At 38.0% G+C, this 9166-nt stretch overlaps 1 long non-coding RNA gene across 1 annotated transcript; it reads left to right on the top strand.

Annotated features, from left to right (window-relative positions):
- The first annotated feature begins 948 nt into the window (after positions 1–948).
- On the top strand, positions 949–6251 carry LOC134285219 (uncharacterized). The gene is made up of 2 exons (XR_009996228.1): positions 949–4332; positions 4367–6251. It is a non-coding gene; the product is annotated as an uncharacterized LOC134285219 (long non-coding RNA).
- The last annotated feature ends 2915 nt before the right edge of the window (positions 6252–9166 follow it).

Here is a 9166-nt window from a genome sequence, read left to right as displayed (position 1 = left end):
TCAAATGTCACAGCGATGTACACTGTAAATGCAAAACAGTTTGATATTGCGCTTATACTTGCACCCGGAGCAGCTCCTCTTGCAGAAGCTATTTCCGGAAGTTCTGAGTTGGTGCTATTCGACACCCAAACCGCCTGTAGACCAACCGGAATGAACTGAGGATGGTAACAATCGCAGAAAGAACGAGCTTTTCATTCGCACCACCACAATATCTGTTGAAATTATGTTCCATAACAAATCCGGAAATCAAAACAAAAACAAAAATAGAGTTGCCAAATTTCAATGAGCATGATCGTGTAGGGTGACCAGTTTGTCGAATTAAAAGTTTACCCCGGTTATTCGACAACAGTCGGTGTCGTATTAGCGGGGTAATACGGTATATGGTAATGATAGTTTAGCAAGAAAGTATCACATTATATAAATTGTCTACTAAACTACAAATGATTGAAAATTGACCCAATCTCACCTTTTAGAGGGGGTGAGAATGGGTCAAAGTTTTCGAAGTCGCCTATCTAAGAATACAAGTTAATTTTATTGATCATGTCTAGTAATCCTACTTAAAATACAATGTACCGTCGTTGGGGCTGAGAATGGGTCAAAAAACGATACTCAAAGATTGTTTGTTAAATAACACATGCAATTGGAGTCGGAGTAACTTTTTATTTGGTACTAGCTGTCCCGGCAAACTTTGTCTTGCCGTCTTGTGGTGGTTTGACAACTGTTGAACTCAAAATAGCATTGCACTCTAGATTGGTTTCATTTTCGATCATGTTGATTTCCTTCCCAGCTCATTAAAAAACCAGTACTTCATCAATTTTCTTACTTTTCTAGTTGATTTTCGTAACTTTTTGTACATATAAACACAACCATAGGCGCCAACTTAGGGGGGGGGGGGGCAAGCATAGGTTTGCCCCCCCCCCAATATTTGACGATTTTTTAATATTCCCATACAAAATATCAGGAAAAACAGGCTTTGCCCCCCCAATAATTTGACCACAGCCACCACGAATACGAACCGAACCATGCAAGAGCCATGCTGATCGGTATATTCGTTCTTGAGTTTTGTTGCCTCAAAGGAACTTCAAACTCATTTTTATATATGTAGATGTATACTCTCCTATGTGGTAATGATAATTTAGCAAGAAAGTATCACGTTATATGAATTGCTTAGTAAACTACAAATGATTGAAAATTGATTCAATCTCACCCCTTAGAGGGGGTGAGAATGGGTCAAAGTATTCGAAATCACCTATCTAAGAATATAAATTAATTTTATTGATCACATGTAGTAAACCTACTTAAAACACAATGTTATGACGATTAAAAGCTTAGGAAATTTTAAAAGATCATTAATTCACCTAAAAAGGGCTAATACAACCGAAAAAAATGGTTGAAATTTGATAAAATAACGTTTGTATACTGTATCATCATTTTTAGCCATCATAATCATCCTCATAAAGAGTTTCAACCTTCATGAGAGGAGAGGAGATTACAATGAGGGAGGGGCGAAGAAAGAATGAAAGATTGATTGTAAAAAAAAACAGGCTAGCTTTTGTATACTGCATAAGAAATGTTTAACCAAACCCTCCGTTATAAACTCTTATGTACATGATCATTGGCCTCTATATTGCTAAAGCAAATCACTCCATCTCAAGATAGAGGGTCGTTCAAATGTTATGTTAAGTCTATTTTGTGAGCTTACGATATTGTAGTACACTAAAGATTAGCTGATGATAAGAGGAGCTGTCCACATGCATGGGTGTATTGTTATAAATGATTTTAGGCACTAAACGTATTAACACACTCGTTTGACGCTTCTCGACATATTTTTGAAAGAAAGCGTGCTTTAGTGAAAATACGGTAAACATGGCACCACTCTAACGTCAAATGAGGACTGGATAACAAGTTGAATTTTTAGTTAAGGTTATGTGCACTCGATAACTTGCTTGACCCAATCTCACCCCTATTCTTAATATTTAGACATGGGGTCGAAAATATTAAGTTATTAAATAAAAAGAGCAATGACAGCCCGCTTTTTTCATTACATCAACCAGGTACCTACAGCTAACCACTTAGGGCCTGTCCATAAACTACGTAGACTCTTAGGGGGGGACGGGGGGGTCTGGCCAAAGTCTACGCTCCATACAAATTTCGAAAATTTTGTATGAACAAAAGTCTACGAGGGGGGAGGGGGGGGGTCTGAGATGGCCCAAAAAAAGTCTACGTAGTTTATGGACAGCGCTTTATAAGAAAATTTATAATTAGGTACACGGTAAAAAAATCTGCACTCTGATATGAACTGATTGGCACTTGAATTCGCACTACTGTCTAATCAGTTTGTTATTAATTAAATAACATTTGAAAAACAACATTCAATGTCTCTTCAATTTAAATGGAAATTCACTTCGATTTGTGGTTGACAATGTTTTGATTTCAAAACTAGAATTAAAAAAAAAATGTTCACCACACCCGTATTCGATACCAGGACCTTGAGATTCACGATCATCTGTTTTCCCACTACACTACTTCAAATCTGTTAGAGAGGTGCGTATCGAAGCGAAACACTTTCTACCTCCTGTCATCTATATTTACTTTCATGTCCAAAACAGTCATTACCAAACCAATAGCTTTTCACTTTGGATCGTACTGCTTTATACAGTAGTGCAAATCGAAGTGATTTTCAGTTAATTTCTCCGGTGGGTTTGTTTTGGTTCTGAAATCAACACTGACAGCATTGTGATTTCAAAGGAAAATCATTGCTGATCATGTTGATTGGGATGTTGAATAGTTAATGGATTTTTCCCTTACATCGAGCGTGCAGAATTTTTACCGTGTACTTGTGTTAAACATTACGAAGGAGAAATTTTTTCAGAGTGATTTACTAGTAGCTTCATCATATAAGTTTAGCCACAAATTTAACAAAAAACGATTATTGTAAAACATCTTATTCTGCATCATGACGCGTAAAAACATCTTCCCTTTGAAATAATATAAAGTTTTCAATATAAATTAGCGATAGTTATTGATCTATTTCAAATTTTATGTTTCTCCGTTTTGACCCAATCTCACCCCCAGACCCATTGTCACCCCCATCGACGGAACTAAAACATTAATTTTTAAAACTAACTCAAAAACATATTGATTTCTACAATACCCATTGAAGAGCCCCCCGTTCCGCCGTCGAGAACATAAACAAAACTCTCAAGTTCCAGCTGCAGCACCAAACAAGTTTTCCTCTTGCAAAAAAGTTTCACCAAAAGTTTCCACGAAATTCCATTGATTTCGGGAGCGTATGTTATCTACATGATGTTGGCATTGAAAGTGCCACGCAGGAAGTGGGTTTTACTAGAGAAAGAAGGGATTTTGTAAATTTAATTGGAAAACAAAAATTTCTGTAGGGCCGACCTGCCACAAAAAACAAAATTTTTTACATTTGTTTCTAATATAACCTGTCAGAAGATGCATGTTTGTTTCAAAAATGGATTGAATTTGCTTCAAATGTGACGTTCGATTTGCTCCAAACGGTTTTATTTTTGTTGCCAGAACAAATTGACAATTTATTTGAGTTTACCTGAAATATTTTTGATTTTACAATGCTTTTTCCTGAGTGTTATAACAGCCTGCAATTTCAAAAACGTCTTTGGAACGTCTTCCATGTAATTACAATAGTGGTCGAAACAACAACTGATATGCTCTCAATAAGGAAACAAAATTTCGAACAATAAGAGAATTAATCTTCGATATGACGTCATTTATTAATTAATTTTGACTATACCTGAATGTAATCAATACACTTTGAGCCATGGTCTTGTTTTGACAGTTATGCCGGTTATGCACGATGGAAACAAAATGGGCAGAAACAAAATAAATTGAGTCGATTTTTCACGCCAAAAATTTTTCCCTTTTCGTGTAGTCAATTTGTTCTGAGATGCCCTTCTCTTCTCTGATTGTGGTGAACACTCGCAGATGTGATGCAGGTATTTATCAAAAGATGCCTGCGGTACATAAATCTTGGATGGAAGCCTCACAACTGGGTCTATAATGCTGAACTCTGTTATACACCATGAAAAGCCTAAAATAACAGAAATGAATAAAATGTATTTATATGGTATTTTCGTATTCACCGTTCTGACCAAAGTGGTGCTTTTACATCAATATTGTATGACGATAAAGTGAATGAATGAAAATATTTGGTAGCGGTTGCGCACAAAAATTTTTTTGGTAAAAGCTTTTCTTTTCAGGAATTTAGAGTTTAGATACCTCTCGGCATACAAAATTAAATGAATTTACTCCAGCTGTGAACACGCGCCATGCGGGTCATTCGGAGGAAAGGTGAAGATGGGTCGATCTACTAGATTCTACGCAGCGATATAATCGAAATCGGTAAACAGGAGGTGGTACACTGAAGTTCAACAGGATATCGCATCTATGGTAGGACCCTTGGTAGGCCCAGATTCTCATGAATAAGTAGTCTCAATAAAAAAATAAGATCATTGATTTTCTTGGCTAAAGAGTATCTTCATACCTCACTCTAGCTATACGAATGCGAAATTAATCAATACTAAACAAAGCCATACATTAATAAGATAAACTGGGGAAAACCACTGTAATGGACATTGTTTGGTATTAACACTTCGCATAAAGTTTACTGATAAGAAAAAAACAAAAATAAACATCATGCGAACAATTTGGTTAGTTATACCGCTTTGCTTGTCTCCTTCTGTTGTGGCGAAAGTGATAAGCAAATACGTCTACCCTGACGATTGAATCCGCAATTCCGCAGTTAATATAAGCAGTACAACTGTTTCAAGATTTGCGAACTAAATTGAAACAGAACAGCCAGAAGCCAAATCTCATATTATTCATGAAACGAATATTAATCATCACGCAATTGCTATTTTTGGAACCATCGTTTAGATATGCTATCATAGGTATTACGTCTTTTCGAATACCAATGTGAATATCTGTCAATTGCTAAAATTTTAAAAATGCCATTCATTCTGCTGCAAGTAAACAAGTAACGAGTAAAGTTTTCCTCCAGGATATTTTGATTGAACTTGAGATGTATGCTTTTTAGAATTTGAGTGGAATTTACGAATGACATCACTGCTGTCTATTCCCTAACACATTTGCCCTTTATAAGCTCTTCATGTATTTCTAGGATGGTGCTGAAATCACTGTTTATTTATAGAGGTACATTAGCATTAAAGTGTCTCGAGTATACCAAAGTGGCGAATCCTGGTCGTTTTGACAGGTCTCCTGCTCGATTGGAACTATGGGGATGACAGCAAATCGGCTGTTCCAATTTTGACGTTTCTCCTCTTTGTTATTCCAGACTCGTTAATTAGCACATACTCTATGTACACCGTACACCCCCGGTGGTTTGACCGCTTTTAATCGGAACTCTTTTAAGTTTGACACCCGCTAATATGCACACTAAGGTGGCCCACACTTATATGAAAAACAAAAATCTCGAAAAATACCAAGTCTTACCTCCTAAATCAGTTGTTTTGGACTCCCAGAAGCTACGTTCAAAATTTGAGCAAAATCGGTTGAGCCTAAGGGGGCGCTCAAAACGCTTTAAGTTTGTATGGGAAAACTTGGCCAAATGTATGCAGAAATTTTAAGTTTTCGAATTTTGCCGCTAGGTGGCGCTGTAAGCATTCAATAATCAAACCCTTTGGTATTATTGTAGGTGACTATATGCCAAACAAGTTTGTCGAAGACCGCAAAGTGATCCAACGTCTGTGAAAAAAGTTATACCCTAGGAAAAGTGAGGATAAACTTTATTTTTATTTTTCCAATACATGTAAAGGAATAATATCAATAATAAAATCTCAATACTTTGCCTCACTTTGGCTAGGGTATAACTTTTTTCACAGCCGTCGGATCACTTCGCGGTCTTCGACAAAGTTCTCTGGCATATAGTCACCTACAATAATACCAAAGGGTTTGATTACTAAACGCTTACAGCGCCACCTAGCGGCAAAATTCGAAAACTTAAAATTTCTGCATATATTTGGCCAAGTTTTCCCATACAAACTTCAAGCGATTTGAGCGCCCCCTTAGGCTCAACCGATTTTGCTCAAATTTTGAACGTAGCTTCTGGGAGTCCAAAACAACTAATTTAGGAGGTAAGACTTGGTATTTTTCGAAATTTTTGTTTTTCATATAAGTGTGGGCCACCCTAATGCACACAGTTCAAGCTAAAAGTGGTTCAAACGTATTCCAAAACATGAAACATAGTGTAACGGGACCAAAATCGATACAGAAGAGCAAATGAGGAATAAGAAATACGTTTTTCTCACACTCACAGCTGTAAGGTTACCCTAGGGTTACAAGCAGTTTAATTTAAGAATAAACCCTGTTGCTGTGCATTCGGGTTTGTTTAAATCAACTGAGTTAGACGGTATTATTCTTTCCCAGCAATAGTAGTTCTTGATTACCTTCGAGAACCGCGATGTAATCTGTTCACCCACTACCATGAGTACGAACAAACCAGATAACACCCAAAAGATCCATATGCACCGACCCAATGCAGATCTCTCGATATTCCTGTTATATGGTTCGGGGTTATCAGCTTGGGGCATCATTGTATCTTCTTACACACTTTTGCAACGGATTTCCAATTTATGGCACAAATATTTCAGCGACATGAACATCTATTGTTTATATGACGAGATCACAGCAATAAATCACTAATCTGTGCACTTTATTCACACCGCGGAATTGGACGCGATAAGGAGCACGAAGGTAGTTGTTTACATTTGGAGGAAAGAAAGATCGACGACTATTCGGAACCCGTCCGAGTGAGTCTAAGGAGCGCAATCGACTGATTAAAGTCTGAGGCTGTTCATTAGAGAAAGCCTGTTTAGTGGTACTCAGTTGTGTGTGATTTTTATTTCTCAAAATTGAAGAAAGAATGGGACAAACGTCCGATGATTCATTGTACAGAACATTGAACATCATGTTTTGGAAGACTGATATTTGACCATGTGGTTATCAGGGTGACTTTTGCTGAAAGCATTTGAAAGCTTTCCGGCCATGGTCACCTTCTGAATGCTAGCACAGAGAACAGACATCCAGGCTAGAACAAATTTCATTCGGAAGGTTGTGTAAGGATTTGAATCTTTACTTGAGTAAGGTTGCAAACCAATACACGATGACAACACTAACGCCACCAAACACCATATTGCCACAGTCAGTGGTGAATTGAAACATTTCAAGTGGTGAATTAAATTAGTATGGGTAATTAACCGATTGCAGCGCCACGCTATTGCCACTTGTGTTGCCGATTTCAAATGGCCGTTAAATTCCTTACACAGTTTCGGAACTGGACTTGGATGTCTGTTCTCTGTGAGAATAATACGAACCGAGACCAACGGCAATGACCCCAGCAAACAAAAAGAACTTGCGGTTGGAAACTTGGTACGTGGAACTGCTGATGTTTCAACTTCATTGGGAGCACCCGCATACTCGCCGATCTACTGAAGTACCGTCGGGTCGGCATCATAGCGCTGCAGGATCCATGGTGCGAACGTGTAGAGGTAAACATACCATCTGAAATATTGAGACGGAGTATGCGGTAATTATTTAGACGACAGGTCACTTCACTTTGATATTAACTTTATTGAATTAATTACACTTGAGGAGACGGTTACAATTGCGTCCGTACTGCTCAACGGTCGGATGAAAAGAGAACGATCAGAAGTGATCGTTCCAACAAGAAAGCTATTTGCTATAATTTTACTAGCTAATGCTATAAAGGTTATCTAGATACTACAATCACAGAGAACAGACGAACATGCTCGAACAAAATTGCTTGAAAATCTTGTGTAAAGAAAAAACAAGCTCAGTAGCGACATCGACGGTGACTTTCCCACTCAAAAACTTGTTTCGACACCATGATGGAGCTTTCTGAAGAAATATTTCACTAGTGCACCTTTAAATTTTCCTACTCAGATTCTGAGCTGTATTTGCTTAAATAACAAGATGTTAATGATTATTTCACTAATCCAGCAACAAAATTTGAGCCACCCATTGATAATTAGTATCATTATTTTCAATAAGAAACAAGTTGAACAAGAATTCAATTAATGTTTTCCAAGTAAAACTAACACATTCTCTTGGTGGAACTATACTAGGGTGCACACTTGGTGACACTAGCGCCAAAAGGTAAAACAACGGCAAATTTGTACCCCGATTCGAAATTTGACAGCGCCGCGTAATGGCCACATTCCCAGTTATTTCAAAACAACCGTTGCAATGCTTTACACAACTGCACTACATGAGCTTGGACGTCTGTTCTCTGTGCTACAATCTCTCCCGGCTTAAACAAGTTTTACAATCTTTTAACAATATTAAACTCTACAATACAAATTCAAATCAAAAAGGTTTTACATCACACTTAAAACTATTTCGGGTACTTTAGACGGGGTTGCCCTTTCAAACGATTAGAACGTCGAACTTTCGGCACAGAGAACAGACATCCAGGCTAGAACAAATTTCATTCGGAAGGTTGTGTAAGGATTTGAATCTTTACTTGAGTAAGGTTGCAAACCAATACACGATGACAACACTAACGCCACCAAACACCATATTGCCACAGTCAGTGGTGAATTGAAACATTTCAAGTGGTGAATTAAATTAGTATGGGTAATTAACCGATTGCAGCGCCACGCTATTGCCACTTGTGTTGCCGATTTCAAATGGCCGTTAAATTCCTTACACAGTTTCGGAACTGGACTTGGATGTCTGTTCTCTGTGCTTTCGGTGATTTGGATTCACTTCTTCGACGTTTGATATGCTTCTTCCTTCTCTTATCTTTCTTGCTGTGCTGATCAGCTTCCGCTTGCTTCTGAACCGGATGTTGAGAATCCGATCCGTTTCCACGATCCTCGCGGTCTTCAGCATTGACGATCTCTGCCGGTCTTGGCTGGACAATCGGCAAGCATGGATGGAACTTGTCGAACAGGTTCGAAAGTCGTATTTGGTTTGCATGTACCATACGAACATTCCCTTCGATACTGATCAAATACGTTAGAGGACTAATTTTTTGAAGAATGATAGCAGGTATCCATCGCACTACTTCCTTGAAATGGTTGCGATACAGCACTTTTTCTCCCGGCTTAAACGATTTTTGATTAAGCTTTCCTTCGGTACCCAT

This window comes from Aedes albopictus, chromosome 1, assembly GCF_035046485.1.
Source record: "Aedes albopictus strain Foshan chromosome 1, AalbF5, whole genome shotgun sequence".
Lineage (NCBI taxonomy): Eukaryota > Metazoa > Arthropoda > Insecta > Diptera > Culicidae > Aedes > Aedes albopictus.
Note: the sequence above shows the minus strand (reverse complement) of the source record. Positions and strands in the feature narration are given on the sequence as shown.